Genomic DNA, 22,500 nt, shown 5'->3' with positions numbered 1-22,500 from the left:
ATTCACCATCACTGTCATGGAAATATTTCATAGCAACTAATACGACCAAGTACCAAGTGTCCATTTTCCTGAATAATATGAATGAATGAAATAAGTATGAATAATATGTATGACTAAAATACGTTATGAATATGTACGAATAAAATATGAAAGAGTACGTAAACATGGCGATACTGAAAAATGATATCGTGCGTGGAAATGGCTATTCTGATTTTCACTTCCTTCTACTCCCCGGGTAGCTGTGACTTACCCCATACTCAATTAAGCTCAGTAGTTACGCGGCATGAGTCATGACAAAAATATATCTTAGTTTAACCAGACCACTGCCCTGATTAACAGCTCTCCTTGGGCTGGCCCTAAGGATTAGATATTTTTTCACGGGACTTTCAGCTCATTGTGAGACCCGAACCACATTATATCAAGAAATTAATTTCTAATCACCAAAAACAAATCAAGATGGCAGAGCGTCGATCGAACAGGGGACTACCGAATCAGTAGGCGAGCACTTAAACCAATCGTCCAATAAATAACGCCTTACTTTTAGTAAGACCATAGCCACCACTAGAGAACATCTTGGTATAATGATAATATAATTATCAATATTATCATTACTATCACTAACAAGGGCTGATCCGACCTCCTGCTTACTCAGAGCGGCATGCTAAAACTTAAGGTCAAATAGCCCGTTGTTTCACCAACGGAAATTAAAGTAAATACGTTACATTTTATTGGAAATAATTTTTCTGTACAGTTTAACATGCTCATTATTTATTTTTATATTCATAGTTTCATTCTAATAAATAAGTTCTAAATTTCCTATCATAAAATTTCTGTATCTTTAAATCAATGCGAAACACCTTTTTCAGTGTTTTATTAGGCTTTTCCATAGGGTTTTCCTACCCCCTAAAAAGATCAACAACCAAGTAGTTTGTCAGCTTACTCCCCGAGTAAGCAAAAATGAGCGAACGTTCGCATGGAACATGCCCACAAAAGGCTTTAGTTTGCTAAAGAAATTTCCACAGGATGAAACGGGATTATGTTCAAGAGAGAACACAGGGACGAACGTTACATAAATAGAGAATTAATACGCACGAGATAAACATGGCTGACGATTACATACAATTTAACATTTCATTGCCCAGTATGAACACTAAGAGTAAATTTACGAATTATATGTCTATCTTTTAAACATTGTGTATTTCTAAAAATGTTTTTCTCATAATACTTAGAACTTAGCGTCTTAACGTACTTTTAAGATAGGTATCGATTATTTCCTTCAATCATCGCACTGGCTATACTTGCATACAAAGTTCCAAACAGGCAAAAAAAATAAAAATAAATAAATAAAAATAAAAAGTCAATAGTAAAAAAAAACTTGAGAGAATATTTCAACGTGTTATAATCCCCCCCCCCCCCCGCCTAAATATTTCAGGGAGAGAAAGGGGGAGGGGGTGGAAGTATTAATGTATATCATGGCTCTCCTTTACATTACCTCGGTCATGGCATTGGCTATACTTGCAAACAACCTGAGTTCCCGGAAACCTCTATAATTTTCGTCTCCTTGACTTTGAGGCCAATCGGGCTGTGGAACCAGTGTCGATCGTTACAATGGCTGTAAAGAGAGTCTGTGTGAACGCATTGGCAACGAAATGATCATTTTGCTGTCACTACATTTTCCTCTCTTTTTCATCGCTGTTTCTTTGGTTTAACGAACCAGTGGATATTGAAATTTTCATAAAGCAAATGATTGAGGCTGAATTATAGTTTCAAATCATGACCAGTGGTTTTCATATAACAAATTACGAGCTTTATGATAACCGGAAAGAAACTTTATCGGCTGAGGACTGTTACAATTGTAATGCAAGCTGTAAAATATTCAGAATGTCATATATTTTAGAAAGTGACTAACTCAAGACAATGGAATAACACAGCAGGAAAATAAATTAAGAACAAGAAAAATACAGACCAACATCAATATGAAAGAAAAAACGGCAAAAAAAAAAACGGCAAAAAAAGTCTATAATCTGAGATAGAAGAAGAATGCAGGAACCCCAAACAAGCAGGGCTTCGTGACACGACGAGTGTGACACGCGGACACGGAGGTTGCCCTTAATGCCCACAGCTCTTGCAACGGAGCCAATTATTGCGTGCTGAATCTCTGTAAGATGTTTCGCTCCGTCACGCAAGATGATTGTAGAAGGGAGGTTTTGAAGGCCGGGGATGAAGGGGTCGTAGATGGAGGGAAGGTCAAAGGAAAGGGGGCGGTGGGCTCGGGGTAGGGGGTGCCCAGAGGCGAAGAGGATGGGAGTCATGAAAAATCATTTCTATCTAAGCCTTTTAAAGTACTGCAGAAGCGAAGCCATTAGATAATCCTCTTTTTGTGATTTTAACGACGTGAAAGATTATAATCTTTTAAAATAGAGGCCAATTAGATGAGAACCTAACTACCTTATCTACCCCAGGCCTGATGGAAAAGAGAAGAGTAAGGGTTCGATAAAAGAGTGGGGGCTTAACAATCAGGGAAAGCTGAGGAAGAAGAAAAGATTTTGTCACCGAAGTGAATACAAACTGTCTGAGAGTCTCAGCTCTCATCTGTGGGTCTAAGACAACCTCGAATGGATCCGAGGAGATCCACACAATACTAGCTACGATGGAAAGCCAATCATAATAAATATTACATCAGTTTTGTGGATGATAAAACTTCCTTATGACATATTCGATTTATACGCGTTTACATTTTGGAATTAAGTGACTAATTTTGAACATACAACCAATTACTGTAATACTGCAATGACAGAAGGAGGAATAACAAAACATCGAACAAAGGAAATAATACATCAGGACATCATAGTATACCTATGTATAGAATATGCCAAATAAATATATTACACGCTATTCCCTTTTTAAAACAAATCAGAACTAATTACTGCCTTTACCACTCGCATCAAGTAGCTGGGACGTTAGATTATTTTTAAAAACAAATTCTAAATAATAAATACAATTCCAAAGCTTATCATTTATTAGCACAACAACGATACATTACTAAACACGATTCCAAAGCTCGTCATTTGTTGGCACAACAACGATACATTATCATCCTGTTACTGATATTGCAATTACTGATGCAAGATAATTTTCAAGAATCATTGAACACGCATGCAAAATTACACATGTAAGAAAAAGAAGTCTAGCCTGGTACAAAGCAACTCTAGCTGATAACAACTTTAAAAAAAATAAAAAATAAATAAATAAAAGTGGGTCTTATGATGGTTGTTAGTAAACAAAGGTTAGTATCAAGCTTTCGGTTACAGATACGCCTTTATCCAAATAGTAATTCTCGAGTACTACGTAGGAATACGAACAAGCGAAAGAGTGAGAGAAATCACCTATGCGTGTATAAGTAACTTAAGAAAAAATCTTTGAAGAACTATGTGACAGCTTTTTAAATTAAATTCCTGGGATATCATGCGACCATGATTACGAAGAACTCATTACCTGTCATGCTGATGGGGGACGATGGGGTAATATATTACGAAAGAGGAATACAAGAAAAACTGTTGCATAAATCTTGCTGAAAATCATAATATTAAATAAGTACTAGTTTTAAATCTAATTACATTCGCCAACTTTTATTTCCTGATCAACATTTTACTGTGCTCCAGTGATTTTTGTCTCTGTACCTCCCTCCAGATCCTTTTTCTCTGTCCTTCGATATCCATTCTCTTCTTCTCCAGTTCCTTTATTTTACCGCATTGTTACAACTGCCATTTGCGTGATTCTTCACAACATGGAACATTAACTTAATATCCACTGGTTGATCTTTCTCTTTCAGTAAACATGATGTCCATTTGTCTTTCTGTTTGGTTGTACATTTTCTTTCGATACAAATGCAGCCGCATATGATATGATTTTGAAAGCCAATGATTAAAAGCGAGATCTAAAGCAGATTAGATTGACATGTCGAATTGATATTAAACAATTTTTCCCTTGAGTCCCTTACCTGTCTTTACGAAGGTATAGGCTCTAAGATTTTAGAGTAACTCTTTTTGAGCTGGCCTACTTCTTGTGCTTCATTCAGGTAATATAATTCTGACTTTTTTGCACAGCTTCTGCCGATGTTGTATAATTATGATATTAAAGTGCAGTCTAAGATAATCGATCTTTTTATCGATTCTTCAAAAGCATATCAGTATCTTACCATACATTTAAGTAAAGATTCTACAGTCTACGCATTCATTCTCTTTGCAGTCCTTTTTCCTCAAAGAAACACAACTACCTGCCTTCCATTTTATAACCTCACACGTAATTGCTGCATTCCTTTCCCTCCCATAGAACTGCCGTACTATTTTTACATGACCATCTACCGCAGACCATAATTATGCGCACAATAGGTATTTCTATCTACGCGCAAATTTCATAGCACACACACACACACACACACACATATATATATATATATATATATATATATATATATATATATATGTATATATATATATATATAACATATATATATAGCTGAATCACGAAAGTTGGGAACGTGATAAATGCAAAAATAAAGCTATAAGCCACGTTGAGTCAAAGGATCTTGCAGCTACTCCAGTGTTTTACTTTCCTTTGTGGCTTATACCATTATATATAATGATTTTATTAATATATATATATATTATCTATCTCTATTAATATAAACTGTGGGTATGGTGTCGTTTCTAGAAAACTTCAATTTAATGAGGAACAGGATAGCCAGAAGACGTGGTAATATAGTCAATCAGTATAGTTTTCTTACTGTTTATCTTTTTTGTATATATAAATATTGATATATATATATATATATATATATATATATATATATATATATATATATATGCTGTGTATTTGTGGACATGTTACATATATATACATATATGACAATCCTAAGTGCCCCCTACATGAAAAATTTCTAGATCCGCCACTGATATTATATACATATAATTATATGACTCGTGTATAAATGTGTGTGTGTGTGTGTGTGTGGAACGTTACCCCACTGCTAAGCTTTTGACATCCGCTGTAATTCCGTGATCGATTTTCTGTTTGTTTCTCTGTAGCTTTAATAAAACTATTTTCAATCACGCAACTCTGTCAGCGAGTCTTGTGAGCGACCTTCCGCTCTCCGTTCGGAACCTGTAGGCATTCATGAAAGACACACTCCATAAAAAATGTAATTTTCTTGAAAACTCTACAAAAATAAGATGGTTATGAATAGAATATATCTCTAGATTTTTTTTTTTTCCAGAAATCATATGGATTCTGTACAATAAAAGTGGCCTACAATATTATGATTTTAAAGCAAAGGAAAAAGATTAAGTTCCTTTTCATAATAATTCTCAGCACATGTGTTTTAAAAACGTAAAACTTCAAAGCAAACCCAACGTTATTCAGTCCTGCTGTAAGGCTGATATGGAACAGTTCACCCAAACTCTGAATGGTCCTTTCTCATGAGATACTGGCCCAATCATGTTATTTCTTTTCGAACAATAGAGTACGTAATATCCCGGCCACTATATATTTGTAGAACCCGCCCAGCGATCAAGGCCGAAGAGATTACCTCGGTTCAGGGTCCGCTTTCAATGTATGATATGGGGTTAGTAGGCCCTGAATTCTGCAATATATCTTGAAATATTTCTGTAAAGCCATGCAAGGAGAGAGAGAGAGAGAGAGAGAGAGAGAGAGAGAGAGAGAGAGAGAGAGCGCAACTTGGCTTTCATATCAACCCTATTCCAATGGATCGATATCTTTGTCTCGCCAAAAATCAACAGGAACGTTTCGTTAACTATTGTTTTCAACGTTGTTTCTTGTCTTTTGACTGCATACTAGTATATTGTACTCTTATAATTATCATCAATTCCACTATTCATGCTCTTAACGCCGCTGTTTCCCATCTCGATCCAGATATGCTCCACTGAGCCTGATGTACGAGTGTGACACAGCCTAATTATGCCGTTTGATGTTGATTATAATTCCTTGAAAATTGGTCACGATTTCCAACTGTTCATAGCGGCGGCTAGTTTACCTTTCTGTTTATTTGTTAACACTGCCGTTTCACCTATCCTTAGAAATCATTTCATAACTTTAACGTAGCTACGCATTCTCACTACATAAATTTCAATACTTACCCTACTGATTATTCAGACCCAAACTTTAGCTAGGTGCTAGTGATCCTCAGCTAAGTTTGAAGCTGAAGATCCCAAGTTTTCATTGTGTTATTCAAGTTTTAAGCGGCACGGCTTTTCGCCAAAATAATTTTACATTTCCCAGAATCGCTGCAACTGCCCACCAGAATGAGGACTGTTCTTGTAACTTAAATCCAAGTGTTTGCGCATAGTTTCTATAATCATCTTCTCATGCAATCATGCAATGCTGTATGAATTTGTGCATACAAAGGCCATCCAACTCGATTTGCATTTCATGCCCTATTTACGTTGCATTCTGCCGCCAGAGTTCAACCAAAGTAGCCAGTAATGGTGACAAAATTGAAGAAAAAGGTCGACACCTTTGTTCACGGGTTAGAAACGCCCTAAGATTACCAATATTTGAGTCAGTACAAAATAAGCACGAATACCTAGTACTGGTAAAGTTATACTTTATCTATTTTATCTTTAGTTAGGTCTACAGAATATAGGGTGCAGACTTATTTATAAATAACTCTACTTAAGTTACCAATTACATGAACACATTTAACGGACCCTCCTTGTAGGCCGACAGCAAATAATGAGTAAAAATGAATAACTATAGACTCATAAAAAAGAAATAAGCAAACATGAACTGTAAGGAACGATAAGATTTTAACACAAATTCGTAGATACTAATTTAATCTGAAGACAGCGTTGCGAGTGAAATGGTGGTTCTTTCTACCGCAGAGTTTACGGGTTTAATTAACTTTTAATACCGCTGGATGTTGTCAATTGGGTAGCTTCTTTCATCAGTCATATTAAAAAATTTGAAAGTTGAGATAATTCAAAACAGTAAAGATAACTATCAATATGTTCCTAAACGAAACTGTACGCGCTTCACTGTCATAGCCTAGTTTAAGCAATTCCAAGTAAGACCCAGTACTCCATTCACTTAGTTGCTACTATAATTATTATCATTTCACATCAGCACTTAAATAAAATTCACACGCGCGAACAAAAGCAATTCTGAAAAATGTGACTTATAAGACAGTGGCGAGCGGAAGAATACCGAACAATACATATGAATCTTAAAAACTTAATATGGAACACAGCGCCGAGAGGTACTTGGTTGCGTTATTTCGAAGTTGCATTTACGGGGAAGTATCACAGCGATTTTATGCAATGAATTATTTTACAACATCTGTTGCTAATATTAACCGGGAATTTCTCAATCACTTTTTAAAATTAGAATTCAATATACGTTTAAGCTAAAATGGAAAGGTTCATGATCAAAGCAATAATTCAGGTCACAATAGCTAACACTATGAAGTATTAACGGTGACAAGGGGGAATGTACATATATTTTCAGATAATTTCCAAGAGAGTTTATAGTATATCGGAAACGTATTTTAAATCTGAGAGAGAGAGAGAGAGAGAGAGAGAGAGAGAGAGAGAGAGAGAGAGAGATTATCTCCACTGACAAAGCTTATCTGAGAAATGCCTAAGCTCTGAATCTACGCAGGATGTGAGCAAGTCTGTACGAGATATAATCAGGAGATATACAGAACCAGCACGCTTCTTAAAGTCATGAATAAAAGTAAGTGCGGCATACCATTTAATCAGAACCGAATAATTTACATATAGTTACATATAGTTATGTATTCTTTATATTTAAAACTAGTGATTTTGTTCCCTTTCGTATCTCTCGACATCCGACTGAATGAAATGGTCCATCGCAAATAAAATCGTTATTTACCTTATTTGCTTTTTCTATATTCTTCATATTATTACCCATTTCGAGAGCAAATACTTTATAGAACTGGTTAATGGACGGCGTTAAATTGGTTGTGACAGACAACCGCAAATATGGATTCTGTCACCATGTAATTTGTTCCCGGTAATTACTAAAGATTACCTTCAGCAAAAACGTGGATTTTACAGCTGGCAAACCACGAAAAATAAGGAGAAACATTTATCCCGTAGGCCTTTAAACGAACAATACGTGTCTTATTACAGTTAAATAATTCTCTGAATAAAGAACCGTACACTAACAAAAATGTTATATCTTCAGAGTTGATAAAGTTATTGACTCACTTAAATTATGGTAATTTATATCTTTTGCCAAATTTTATAAATAATGGAAGGTAATCAATATTATTTTACATCCCTGATAAACACAAGTATAAAGTAAAAGTTGTAATCAACGTAGATTTTAATACCACTATTCCATGTAGGTTAGTAGTGCAGCATGAATTACATTTGACATTAATGGGGCATTACATCGGGTAACATCAATTAAGGCTTTTACTAGCACGCATAAATTAGTATATTTACCTCCAAGGAGGAATTTTTCTATTACAAGGTGCGGACAGTTATGCTTATGAAAGGCTTTCATGTTTCACGTAATAATGCATTAATGCCTTCCCAAATGAAAAATAACAAATAGGCCTCAGCACGTACACACACAATATATATATATATATATATATATATATATATATATATATATATAATAAAATAGTGTGTGTGTACACATGGAGTATTGTATGTATATATATATATATATATATATATATATATATATAATATATATATATATATATATATATATATATATATATATATATATATATATATATATATATATATATATATAGGCAGCAATTGTAAAAAAATATATATTATTTCATGACAACCACTCCATAATAATTATGTTAAAAATCATATTTAACAACACGATATCCCTTTCCAAAATAACTCATATTTAGTACAATCCTAACATTCATAACCAATGCTTTCTATAGTAGATACATCAGAGTGCAAAAAAAAAAGTTACAGTTCTCCTTGCACGATGATCATGTTTAAAAATCATAATTCTTGAACAATCTCACATTTGCTTGACATTTTCTGCGTTGTTAAAGGCCCCCACAAACTCTCAGTTATACCTGGGCAATTATGCCTGTGCAGGCAAAACTGAACCCACTAACGTTCAGTTATACCTGCGCAGGCAAAACTGAACGATAATGGGCTCAGTTTTGCCTGCATAGGCTGACTGTGCAGAGGCATAACTGAACTTTAGTGGGGGCCTTTAGTTAGCAGCTTTTCTCGACAGACTATGTCATAGCAGAGAATGCTGACCTTCCATTTATATACACTGAATTAACAGGGCGAGACCTGACGCCTCTCATTCCTAACGCAAGCCAGCACAGGACAAGTTACCTCCCCAGAAGCCGGTGGAAGCTTGTTGCAGCTCCTACGGCTTAAACTTGGTAGGCTTCAACGTCCCCTGACAGTAGGCCTTAAATAAAAAAGTATCCCACATATGCAATAGAACCCTTACTATTAAATAGCATGAAACTTATAAAGTTTGAAATCTTGAATATGATAAGTTGGAGTCATTATCCCGAGAAATAAAACATTGCGCAATACTCTTACTGGTTAATGTTTGAGCTTAAGGCGCAAAATTAAAATGGCAAAGGTACAGAATATTCATGTATAATATATATATATATATATATATATATATATATATATATATATACACATATATATATATATATATATATATATATACATATAAAGCAGACTGTATAATTATCCGGAAACAAAAGACTTTGACGGCCAGTCACCCCGCGCCTAATTGTCAAATTTCGTGTCAAAGAAGAAAAATTATCTTACTGTACACGACTCTCCCTGTTATTTAGCACTGTACAATGAACTGAAATCTGGTTGGTTTATATACCAAACATTGGCATAATTATAACTGCATAAAACTGTGCGGTCTAACTTCAAGTTATCCTGCGTAAAAATTTATTTATTGTTGTGCTATATATATATATATATATATATATATATATATATATATATATATATATATATATAATATATACACATATATATAGATAGATAGATAGATATATACATATGTGTGTGAATTTATGCACCTGCGTGAGTGTAAAAGTGGAAATTAAGAAGGAACCGTGAAACTTGTACATTCAGTTTTATTAACACATTGCTTATACTCCAAATAGAAGAAAAAAATATACCGAGCAACAACGGAGGCCTCTAAAATTTCCAAAGTTTATTCTCTAAAAAGGGTAGAAATCATGCTTCGTATCTTCATTAGTGTCAGTGCCTGGTGTAGAATGAATCAATACCTGAAAGAAAGCCTCTGTTGTTAAGGCCGAGTCAGGAAGTCCAAACCAGGCCTGCTACTTCTTTTCACGCCTTACTAGACTTATGAGCTATGAGCTGCCTTCTGGTAAGGTCCAGTGTTGACAAAAGCCAGCAGAAAAGCGTGATTTCTACTTGAGACGTATTTTGGACTCAGGGTCGATGCCTTACAAACTTGGCCCCGTGAAATGAGTAGCATGGCATGTACTTGAGCTCGTAAATCCTTATTAATGGGGAAAGGCTCTCTCTCTCTCTCTCTCTCTCTCTCTCTCTTCTCTCTCTCGCTCTCTCTCTCTCTCTCTCTCTCTCTCTCTCCCTCCTTCCCTCTCTACTGGTCCTCATAGAACTATAGTAGTACCGCTCTCGGCCCACAACCGAGCAATTAATGTTCGATCCCGGGAACAGCCGTATAAAGAAACAGTATGGGAGAGTATCTTTGAAAATGCAGTATACCTCTTTACTGAATTAGGTTGTTAGTTGATTGTCGTGTGTTGCAGCTGGGATGAAAAGAGAGAGAGAGAGAGAGAGAGAGAGAGAGAGAGCAATACCCGTCAAAATAAATACCAATATATCAATATATCATAATTAGAAACGGGAAAGATTTAGTAGATTAGTCATTTTTGTGTCATGTAAGGTTAACAGCATTTTACCTACATAACTACATAACTTGTTTCCTAACAAATGCATGGATGTGCATACTTAGTCTCTGTCCTGAACAACATATATTCATTTCTATTATTCTATATTTCATCTTTATTATCCTTTGAATTGCGCAAATTAACTGATGTGTCCTTCGTCTTATCTATATACATGATCTAATAGTTTCAGTTCAAAGTACCTCTAATTACGATTCCAAAAACAACGAAAAAAATGTGTTTTTAGATGTAAATCGCCATTCCAAATGAATATACATAAACTACACGGAGAACTCGAAAACTTCTTAGTAAAAGAGTGTTTTCCTGACAACATTTAGTCCTACGTACACGTTGACGTGTGGAGAAAGAATTTTTTTCATAACATAACGAACAAAATATTGAGCCTTTACCCAGCACCAAGGTATATATATACCTTGCCCAGCACGAACCCAAAAGGGAAACTGCGAATTAACACAACGAATTTCAATTTCACAGACGCACGAGAGGAAGGGTTAACTCGGCGTGACATCGATTTTGTCTCTTAAGCAGCTGTCTGTATCTCGTCATGTGATTATTATTATTCATAATGAGCGTATTTAAAAAAATTAAGAAAATAAGCTATGAATTAATTCAACATTCATGCTCTTATTTGTAGTGGGCAAACAAGATGTTAATTATAATAAATATAATAATCCACACATCAAAGGGCACTATAGCAAGCAGGGAAAGGGAGCAGGAACACATGCACATCCAGTACATACATTTATTGTGGACGCGTTTCTTGACCCATGGTCACATCATCAGGACATATAAATAAAAAAGAAGCATCCAGTGTACTATAAATTAAAAGAAGCACACAAAATATAAGAAGACTTAAAATGGAAAATAGGTTAACTTAATTACTCAATCACACTTAAATACATTTACACAAAAAAAAAACAAGAAAAGTTAAAATGAGCTTTACAAAAGATTTATCTAATAAAAAAAATAGAATTAGAGTAAAAGAGGAAAACACGCTAAAAGTAAATAAAAACAGAAGATGAAAGCGGACAAATATAAACAAACAATCGAGTTATGATATGAACAGGGGAACAGCCGATGATTGGCAATTTAATGTGGGTAAAATTCTTGTGATGTTTAAACTTTCCAAGAGAAGCAGTCATAGAACTATAAACATGGAATGGACATGCGCCAAATCGTCGTGTGCAGCATGCCGCCATTACAAAGGGTCGAGTTAGCTTTGTATCATAATGCCCACCTCGCCATATTGGAGTGTAGTCTCTTAATTTTCCATGACAATATCTTGTCAATCTATGACATTTGTTGCACTATGTTAAAGTAAATTTAGTAGTACACATTATTCAATCTAGCAATTTCTGTTTACATGATAATACACTTAAAATGGACCCAAAATTATTGGTATTGATAAGACTGACATCAATAAGTGGTAAAAATAAATTATTTATATCAATAAGTGTGTTTCTTTTTGTAATTATGACTGATTTAAGTAAGCAATAAGCATAAGTCGACATAATTACAATTTAAGTCCACTGTGTCATGGTGATAGGGTTAATCCCTAGGTGACACAGGCTGGATAACAAGACCTAGGTAGTGCATAAAATACAAAGTAGAGTACAAAGACTTTGATACTTAGAAGAATATTAAATACAAGGGGTTCAACAGGCTTTAGTGGTAAAACTTATTACACAACCCCATGGCAAAGACATGAAATCACTGAGTCTCAGTACATGGCATGCATGATTATTTCTATTTTATGAGACATATACGTGCTTCATTGGGTTCATTTGAAAGTATTTATACTAAAAAACTTGGAACAGTAGAGGAAAAAAAGTGAACCTACATAAAGTGCATATCTGGATATTTTACTTAAAAGCTGCAGCGCCGTATTTTCTACACACTTAACTATATGCATTTAAAAGGATTTTCAAGAGCTTTTCAATGAACCTATATTTATTATAATCGGTGGAAAATTACGGACGTCAGAGTGAAAAAAGCGTCTGCAAGACTATGCTTTAATAGCTTAATTCAACGTCATTTCCACCCTTTCCAATGGCGCCGCGCAGTGACAATCAGCGTCAATACATTTATACGTGGATGTCCTTTCCATGTTTATAGTTCTATGGAAGCAGTTTTCCAGATTCCTTGGCTTGGCTAATTATTTTGAAGTTGTCGTATTTTCGTATTTCATTGGTGTCTTGGAAAGTTCGGGATTAGACAATCTGCAGCCCGTACGATAACTCACTCCCATGTGAGAATCGGCCCTGACCTTGAGGAGACGCCAAGTCAACCAACGTAATTCCTGGAACTACATCCGGGACTCTTGTACTTATATACGGCGCCAGACGTCATCAAGGTATAGAGCCGATACTTGAAGGGGGAAAAAGAACCAGCAGTTTTAGGAATTTGGGGAATTAACTTATTGTTCCGAGCACCATTGTTTTTCAATAATTTTAGTACATATTGGTGCCTTGAACATTAAATTAATTCCCCAAAACCCTTAAAACGACTGGTTCTTTGTTTTCCTCCAAGGATCGGCTCTGTCCCTTGATGACGTCGGGAGTCGTATATGATTACAAGTCCCCTGGATGTTACATTATGTGTTTACTACTTTCACACGAAAGTGAAAATGTGAATCTATGCTTGTAACACCAATAAGATTTTAGTCCCAACTGAAAGACTAGTTACCCTCGTGTTGAAAGTCTCATAATAAATGTACTTTCACATATACGACGTAGGCACCGGCAATGTAAATGTGTCCTCATCCCGAAAGAAATCTACTTTTTTCATACAACAGTTAATCCTACTAAGTCAGGACTCACTAAGGGTGCGTTTACACCAAATGCGTCGCGTCGAATCGTGTCACATCAATTCATTTGATGCAAGTTATTCTGACTAAACCTTGTTCACATCAAAGGCGTCAACTTAGGTCAAGTTTGTACTCATTTGCATCTTATCTCCGCGACAGTGGAACAGTAGCTTTTTATGAGAATGGCTGCATATTCTCTTAGTGAAATTAATGCTTTGGTGTGGCTTTGGCGTCGCAAACGTAAAAAAAGTAAACCTAGAATCTGGGTGCATCATTTGACATCGCGTATTCAAGAACCGGACCTTTTTCTCCTTAAAGGAAATAGTGAGGACCACAGCTGAGAGTGAAAATAGATCACCGTGAAATGACGGGTAACAGTGTGTATTTTATAATTTCGAGTATCTGTTTATGTACTTATTTATTTGTCCATTTATTTTTTCTTTTCCGATAACTTATCTTTTCTGTCTGTTTATCTGTTACTTCTTTTCTAATGAACACCATAATATTCTTTGAAAGCTCGAATTTCAAGTCACTGGACCCTGCGGTGGGATTGTTCCATATGAATACGGCTCATATTCTCAATATAATAATAATAATAATAATAATAATAATAATAATAATAATAATAATAATAATAATAATATACATAAAAAAGTGAGGTTATGAACCCCCATTCCTTTGTACCATTTTTCTTATTTTTTCGGGCCTGGTCAAGAACAGGACCAATGGTTGCCCGTCCCAACTACCCCTAAGAATTCGCAAGTCCGTCAACAATCATTATGCCAATGAGTAACGAGAACTATTGGGTAATGATAATTCACTGACACAAAACTCGCGTGTAACGCTGCCCACTTGTTTCTTCAGGATGTGTAGACACCGGATGTCTTGTACAATTAGGAAGTTTTCTGTTTTTTATGATTTCGTGAACCTGTTTATCTTCTGTTATATTTTAGCCTTTTTAGCCTTTCTAGGGGGCCGTTGTAGTCTCAAAGTTATTATTATTATTATTATCATCATCATTATTATTATTATTATTATTATTATTATTATTATTATTATTATTATTATTATTATTCAGACGATTCCACTATCCATATGGAACAAGCCTACCACAGGGGAAATTGACCGGAAATTCAAGCTTCCAGAGAATATTCTGCCATTCATTGGAAAGAAGTAATAACAGAAGGTAATGAGAAGTACAGAATGAAAAGATCGCTAATCAGAGAGAGAGAGAGAGAGAGACAGAGAGAGAGAGAGAGAGAGAGAGAGAGAGAGAGAGAGAGAGAGAGAGAGAGAGAGAGAGAGAGAGAGAGAGAGAGAGAGAGCTTCATTGGTGACTTGTGTTTGTGATGGTTAATTTTTCAAAATAATTTTCACAAACAATTTACTATTGTTAACAAATGTCCCCCTACTCAAATCATTCTTCAATTGAATGCCTGCAGACGGGTTCGTTTGAAACAAGTATGCACACATAAATACAAACACACACAAGCGAATCATTCTACCATTCTACCATCTTTCTTCGTAACTACAGTGAATGTCACTTTCAAATTATCACAGGAAATAGCAACGCTGTCAGCTCATACCGAAACAACTAAATTAAGTTGAAAGCCAAGTGTTCATAAGGCAGAAATCTTACGTTGACTTCCAGATACGATGAGGATGAACAGACTCCGCTTGGAGGAAATCTAGATGGTTAAGCATAAGATGATGATGACCCTGACTATTACCCTACAATGCTGAAGCATGAAAGGAGTACAGACTTAGCCTGTTCTCCCTTATTAGGAAATCATTGTCAGTAGTTTTTAAAGAACGTTGGGCGGGCCCGCCGTCCTGGGACCAGTGACGGGGACGGCGGGGCAGGCTCGCCACGGGTACCAGGACGGCTGGACAGGCCCGCCACAAACGTGGCGGGGCTCACCCGCCATCCCAGGAACCATGGCGGGGCTCGCCCGCCATCTCGGGAACCGTGGCAGGGCTTGCCCTCCATCCCGGGAACCGTGGCAGCCCTGCTCTGCCATCCTGGGAACGGTGGCGGGGCTGGCCTGCTGTCCCGGAACCGTGGCACGGCTGGCCCACTGTTCTGGAGACCATGGCAGGACTCGCCCTCTGTCCCAGGAACTGTGGCAAGACTCGACCGTCGTCCCGGGAATTGTGGCAGGGCTTCCCTGCCGTCCCGGGAACCGGGGGTGCCTGCCCATTGTCCCGGGAACCAAGGCGGGGCTCACCCGTCGTCCCGGGAACCGTGGTAGGGCTCGCCCGCCATCCCGGAAACCTGCCCTGCCAACCCGGGAACCGTGGCGGTCCTGCCGCCGTCCCGGGAACTGTGGTGGGTCTGGCCTGCCATCCCGGGACACCGTGACGGGGACGGCGGGGCAGGCTCGCCACGGGTACGGGTACCAGGACGGCGGGACAGCAAGCCCCGGGGGGCCTGCCCACCATCCTGGGAACTGTGGCGGGCCTGCCCCGCCGTCCTGGGAATGGTGGGGCCATGGCGGGCCTGGCCCGTCTTCCCAGGAAAGGCAGCAGGGCTAGCCCGCCATCCCGGGAACAGTGGCAGGGCTGGCCCACCATCCCAGGAACTGTGGCGGGGCTTGCCCGCCTTCCTGAGAGCCACGGTGGGGCTTGCCCGACATCCCAGGAACCATGGCAGGCCTGCCCGCTGTCCCGGGAACTGTGGTGGGCCAGCCCCGCCGTCATGGGAAGTGTGGTGGGACTAGCCCGCAGTCCCAGGAACTGTAGCGGGACTGGCTTGCCGTCCCAGGAACCGTGGCGGGCCTGGCCCGTCTTCCCGGGAACCGTTGTGGGCCTGCCCTGCCATCCCAGGACCACTCAACACCTCACCTTATCTTGAGGTTTGGAATATGCCACTGATTCCTCACATTGTTCCTGGAGTTCCCACAAATCCTATCGATTTCCTCGGCTTCCGGATTCCCCTGACTTTTCTAGGATTTTGTGGATTCTTGTCATTTTTCTGCGGCTTCGAAGAATGTAAAAAACAACAAGAAAACATTCGATTATAATTATTCTCGTACTAGTTCAATATCCATCAAGAATTAACAAAGTAAAGTTATTTCAAAACAAACTTTCTCCTCAATTTACATGATCTGATCCATCTTCGTGAAGCCACTGCAGACTTCATCCCGCCATTCTATGAAGACAGACACCTGCTTCTGCATTTTAAAGTTGTCCTTATCCAGGAGTCTCTATTTCTCCTGGACGTTCTTCAGGTTCAAGACCAATTTCTCCTAGATCCTCGCAGCTTTCGATCCTCGTCTTCTAGCTGGTCGTTCCATTCGCCCTGGATACCAGTCTTCCTCTCCAGCGACTTGAGGCGACGATTTCGTTCCTCTAGAAGGCATGTCAGCTCGTTCCTCTTGAGTTTCGCAGCCTGAACCTCACACTGGAGTCCACACTTTTCCTTCGTGTGGTCTTCCATTTCATTCTGGAGGCGCTGGAACCTGAGCTCGAGGTCTTTCCTGTCGGATTCGTGCTTTTCAGTCGCGTCGTTTTATTCCTGGATGAGGCTCGCCATCCGCGCCGCTTCTTCGGTCTATAGCTGCAGGTCTTTCTCCCTCTGTCGTAGGAGTTTCTCTTGCCTGTCAACTGCACTGTCAGTTCTCTTAGCCTCTCACATAGGTCATCGTTTCTCTGCCCAATTTCCCTTGTGTTGTCCATCAGCTGCTGATTTTCTTCTGTCATCTTGAGAATCTTGTCTTCCAGCTGCCATTTTTCCCTCTTCTCTTGATCGTTCTCCTTCTTCAGAAAAAACGTCTCAGCTTCGAGCGAGTGGGCCTTTTCTTGTCAGGCCTGCTGTTGCAACACCTCCTGAGTTATCAGAATCACATAAGTGCGTTCTTCCCTTCCGCCTGCCCTCTGAATCTCTTCATGGTAGTTGAGCCTCTGTTGCAGCTGAAGAATTATCCTGTCCAAGTTAACCTGCTGCTCTCTCTGGCACTGGATGGTGTCTCGCAAGGCCACAATTCTCTCGTTCATTTCCTTTTTCTTGGGCTGTTCAGCTCCATTATCAGTAGTCAGGAAGAACCTCACCAGTGAATAGGCAGCCACATTAAACAAGATGACTATTCCTGCGTTAGACTTCAACGTCCCAACAACAGCTGTTGCCAAGGCCAGGTAAGGCCACATTTTCTTCATTCTGGAATCCATATCTGAATTGTGTTACCAGCAGGCTTGCAGAAGCCATACCCAGTATGTATACTCTCCTCTCTCTCGATCTTTCATTGATTTTCTATATTTTAGGAGAGATATTTCGATTTATCAAAATATAACAGGAAATATTCTGAAAGATTTTTAATTATGCCTTGTCTCTTGGTATTATAAATTGCTGAAATCTCTCTCTCTCTCTCTTTCCTGTACGGGATCTCTTTAGCTCTCAAGTTTGTAAGAACATTAGGGATTTTTTTCAGTGTGTATCTTTTTTGTCTGATCTATCTCTCTCTCTCTCTCTCGATGCGGTATTTTTCTTCGTCTATTCTATTAAAGTAAATTTGGGGATTTTCCTTTATTTACCTTTTTGTCTATAAGAAAAACAATACTAACTACAAACGGGCAATTGGAACTGAGGAAGAAATGGCTATTTTTCTAAGCTAAGTTTTATTTTGATTGAATTTCGCAAGATAACTAAAAGATACAATTCTAAATGAATTAGCCGAGACATCAAGAGAAATAATATATATATTTATATATAATAAATAACTACTGAACCATAATGGTTTTCAAAAACTACAGGTAAGTTTTAATATTGTAAATTTATATCATATGGATACAAAGAAAAGATAAAACGAAATTTAATTATATTAAATTTGTCCTATATAAAAGTGAAAATATGATATGAAGGAGTACAATTTTATCAGAACATAACTTGGTTCGTAAATTGAAGTGTAATATAGAAATAAAGTAGAAAATCCTAACAACCACATTTCTATTTATGGCCAAATAACACCAGAAATACACATCTCACACCTCATTGGAATGACCGAGAATCAAACTTGCGGCCATCGAGGTGGCACGCCAGCACCATACCGACCAAACCACTGAGGCGCTCATTTAGGGTTTTAAATAACATTCCTTAGTAAAATTTAGTTTTTATGGTTGCGTTTAAGTATGATGACACTAGTATAACCCGGTCTAGTTTACGACTGGATCAACAAGCTCTTTGTACTGATCTCTGTGATTAACCAAAACACGAAAGGGGACTCGGCTAGAGGGCCTTTGAAGGACATGGAAATTGCTAACAGCAGTATTAGGAAACTTTTACGACTACATTAACATACTTAGCACCAATTCTCTCAAGAAATTATGACCCATAAATCTATAAAAGCTTAAACTTTAATTTGCAACCTTAATATCCATTGATTGTTGAATTATTGTTACATTTCTGTACACACACGCGCGCGCGCGCTCGTACAAACACACTCAAAGGCCCTCAACCAGATTCCTCCAGCCATCCTTCTCTTGCTTTCTGAAGTAGATAATCCCAATCGATCAGCAAGACATTCGTCATAGTTCTGATTCACGTATGTCTTGGCCTTCCTACTCATCCATGACCTTGAGGTATCCATAAAGCAGCCCGAATTGCAATCCTTCCTTGTCTGTGGTCGAAAAACATATCCTAGCCAATGCCACCGATTATCAACAATGGTTTCATCTGTGCACTGGTCATTTGTGATCTCTGATAGTTTCATTTCAGGTGTAAGCATTCTCGGCAAGGCTTTATTGCTTAGAAATTTTACCAATATTCCTTTCCGTTGACTAAAACGTATCTCACTAATGAGGTATATAGATATTTTTTAGTCTACCATGTAAGACTGTTTTATTTGCCTTTTACAGTTTGTCTAGTATTAGTTGCCCGCTACAGTCTGTCAATATATATATATATATATATATATATATATATATATATATATATATATATATATATATATATATTATATATATATATATATATATATAATATATATATAATATATGCATGCAATATAAAAACACCGTATCATGCTTCTAAGAAATCAATGGAAGGATCCACAGTAATATCCTTGTTTATCCAGATGAAATATATTTATGGAAATATTTACAAAGATTAACGCTTTCGTCCATCCTCCTGTGGACCTGATCACTAATTAAATGAGAGACATGGCATTGGTGAAGAAATCCAAATAAACGTAAACAAACAGAACAAAAAGTAAACAAGGTTAAAAAATGCGAAGAAGTCATTAGGCCGTACTCCTTTCCATAATTCTCTGTGAACTTCGAGGCGGGACAAAGCGCCGGTCTTCTTCCTGAATGACAGCTTGAGGGTCTGGAACGGGCGAAGGATGATTATTTACATTATCAGATTGAAGAAGGCTGTACATTTCTGAAGTTCTTAATTCTGGCCCTTTTGCAAATTTCTTCACTCAAAAGTGAATTGTTCGTTATTCCAGTATTCCCCTCAAAGGTGTCATTCAAAGTGATGAGAGCCCTTTCCACAATTCTCTTAGTGGACCTTTGAAAGAAACCGTTCACACCAAATGCATTGAGGGACGTCACTTCTCGTCGAGTCAAGTCACAAATAGAGCTGGACCTATTTTTGAATTGACTCGACGAGACGTTACGTCACTTGATGCATTCGGTGTGAGCGGTTTCTTTCAAAGGTCCACTAAGAGAATTGTGGAAGGGGCTCTCATCACTTTGAATGACACCTTTAAGGGGAATACTGGAATAACGAACAATTCACTTTTGAGTGAAGAAATTTGCAAAAGGGCCAGAATTAAGAACTTCAGAAATGTGTACAGCGCACGTGTGTGTGTGTGTACAGAAATGTAACAATAATTCAACAATCAATGGATATTAAGGTTGCAAATTAAGGTTTAAGCTTTTATAGATTTATGGATCATAATTTCTTGAGAGAATTGGTGCTAACTATGTTAATGTAGCCGTAAAAGTTTCCTAATATTGCTGTTAGCAATTTCCATGTCCTTCAAAGGCCCTCTAGCCGAGTCCCCTTTCGTGTTTTGGTTAATCACAGAGATCAGTACAAAGAGCTTCTTGATCCAGTCGTAAACTAGACCGGGTTATACTAGTGTCATCATACTTAAACGCAACCATAAAAACTAAATTTTGCTAAGGAATGTTATTTATTACCCTAAATGAGCGCCTCAGTGGCTTGGTCGGTATGGTGCTTTCGTGCCACCTCGATGGCCGCAAGTTCGATTCTCGGTCATTCCATTGAGGTGTGAGATGTGTATTTCTGGTGATAGAAGTTCACTCTCGACGTGGTTCGGAAGTGACGTAAAGCCGATGGTCCCGTTGCTGAATAACCAGTGGCTCCATGCAACGTAAAAACACCATACAAACACAAACAATTACCCTAAATGAAAATGACACTGGCAATCATAAAAAACTTTACCATCTAACAGGGCCATGTACTAGATAAAATTCCAGATTATTTCTTATCCATCAAATAAATTTAGTTACATTCAACAGTAGAATATAAATAAGTTCTAAGAAAACGGTACATATCTTTCATCTTTTTTATTATCTGTGTACCTATCCTCCATGTTTAGTTTAAGAGGTGGTCCATCAAGCTGTCCCATTATTGTTTGTCCGGCAGGGGAGTTTCCTTGGCCCTCACTGGCCAACTTCTACTCTACTTTTCACCTTCCATTTACTACTAAATCCTTCGACCGAGTCATTTGAGGTCCTTGAAACGTGTTTCAGTTCGTTAAATTACTGAATAAGAATAATAGTATAATAATGATAATTGTCATCGTTTCATATTTTTTAATATTTCGACTCGAGATTGATAAACTAAAAATAATGACAGATCTACAAATCACTCAAGTTCTTCCCACATTGAGAAATTTGCATACGAAAAGCTACTTAAATTATAAACTCTGATATCAAAATAAAGATATGTTCATCATGAAATACAAAGTAATTATGAATCATCTGTCTGAGTTTATTGAACGTTAGGTCTTTTAAACCTCATTAAAATAAGAACGGACTGCAATACGTGGAGAACCAATTGCTGGTGGGGGTTCGGGGGCGAAAACCCCCGACTTCATAAGGATCTAAGTGTTGGGTTAGGTTAGGATAGGCTGTCAAAGGTAAAATCATTGCTTTGTTGTCATTCAATGTGCAGTCGCAATTAAAAGAATAACTGAAATTCCCACCAATATGTGTTACGAAAAGCAACTTCCTTCGTTTATTCCAAAACAGATTGATTACTTATGCACATGTACATCATGAAAGCACGTTTCCCCTTTATAGCCCTTTTACGGAAATTCAGCAAAAATCAAAAATGTTTTATCGTGCCCTTCTACTGTTCCTCCGCTACAGTAACAATCATTTCCGCTATTCAAAATAAATGCCTTACAAGCTGTTTGGTGTAGCAGTCTGCAGTAATCGAACTATAGCTTTCACACTTCAGTCGAGCTGCCAAAACTAAGCAAGTTAATCGTGGTCCGTCATTAGGAATCAGCAGTCATTTAACAGTGTACTTGAATTCGATTAACAGCTGTGTTAACAGGTACCATTCCCTCATACATTTCGGCAGCATAGAGAATCGTTGAGTTTTCAGGTTGCATTGGCCGCAAAAACAGGGGATCTAATTATGACTAAAAATTGACAAAACACTCACTGATCTTGAAATCCCGCATTTACAATATTAATGTTTCTGCTTCATGTGGTCAATCTTTGGCAAATGAAAGCT

The 22,500-nt window shown here is 37.7% G+C and overlaps 2 protein-coding genes across 2 annotated transcripts in view; one reads left to right on the top strand and one right to left on the bottom strand.

Moving 5' to 3' along the window:
- LOC135209313 (echinoderm microtubule-associated protein-like CG42247) overlaps window positions 1–22,500 on the top strand; it is a 139,406-nt gene that overhangs the window by 61,690 nt on the left and 55,216 nt on the right. The window lies entirely within an intron of this gene.
- Window positions 1–22,500, bottom strand: part of LOC135206885 (uncharacterized) — a 197,030-nt gene that overhangs the window by 133,967 nt on the left and 40,563 nt on the right. The window lies entirely within an intron of this gene.

Source organism: Macrobrachium nipponense, chromosome 11 (assembly GCF_015104395.2).
Source record: "Macrobrachium nipponense isolate FS-2020 chromosome 11, ASM1510439v2, whole genome shotgun sequence".
Classification (NCBI taxonomy): Eukaryota; Metazoa; Arthropoda; class Malacostraca; order Decapoda; family Palaemonidae; genus Macrobrachium; species Macrobrachium nipponense.
Note: the sequence above shows the minus strand (reverse complement) of the source record. Positions and strands in the feature narration are given on the sequence as shown.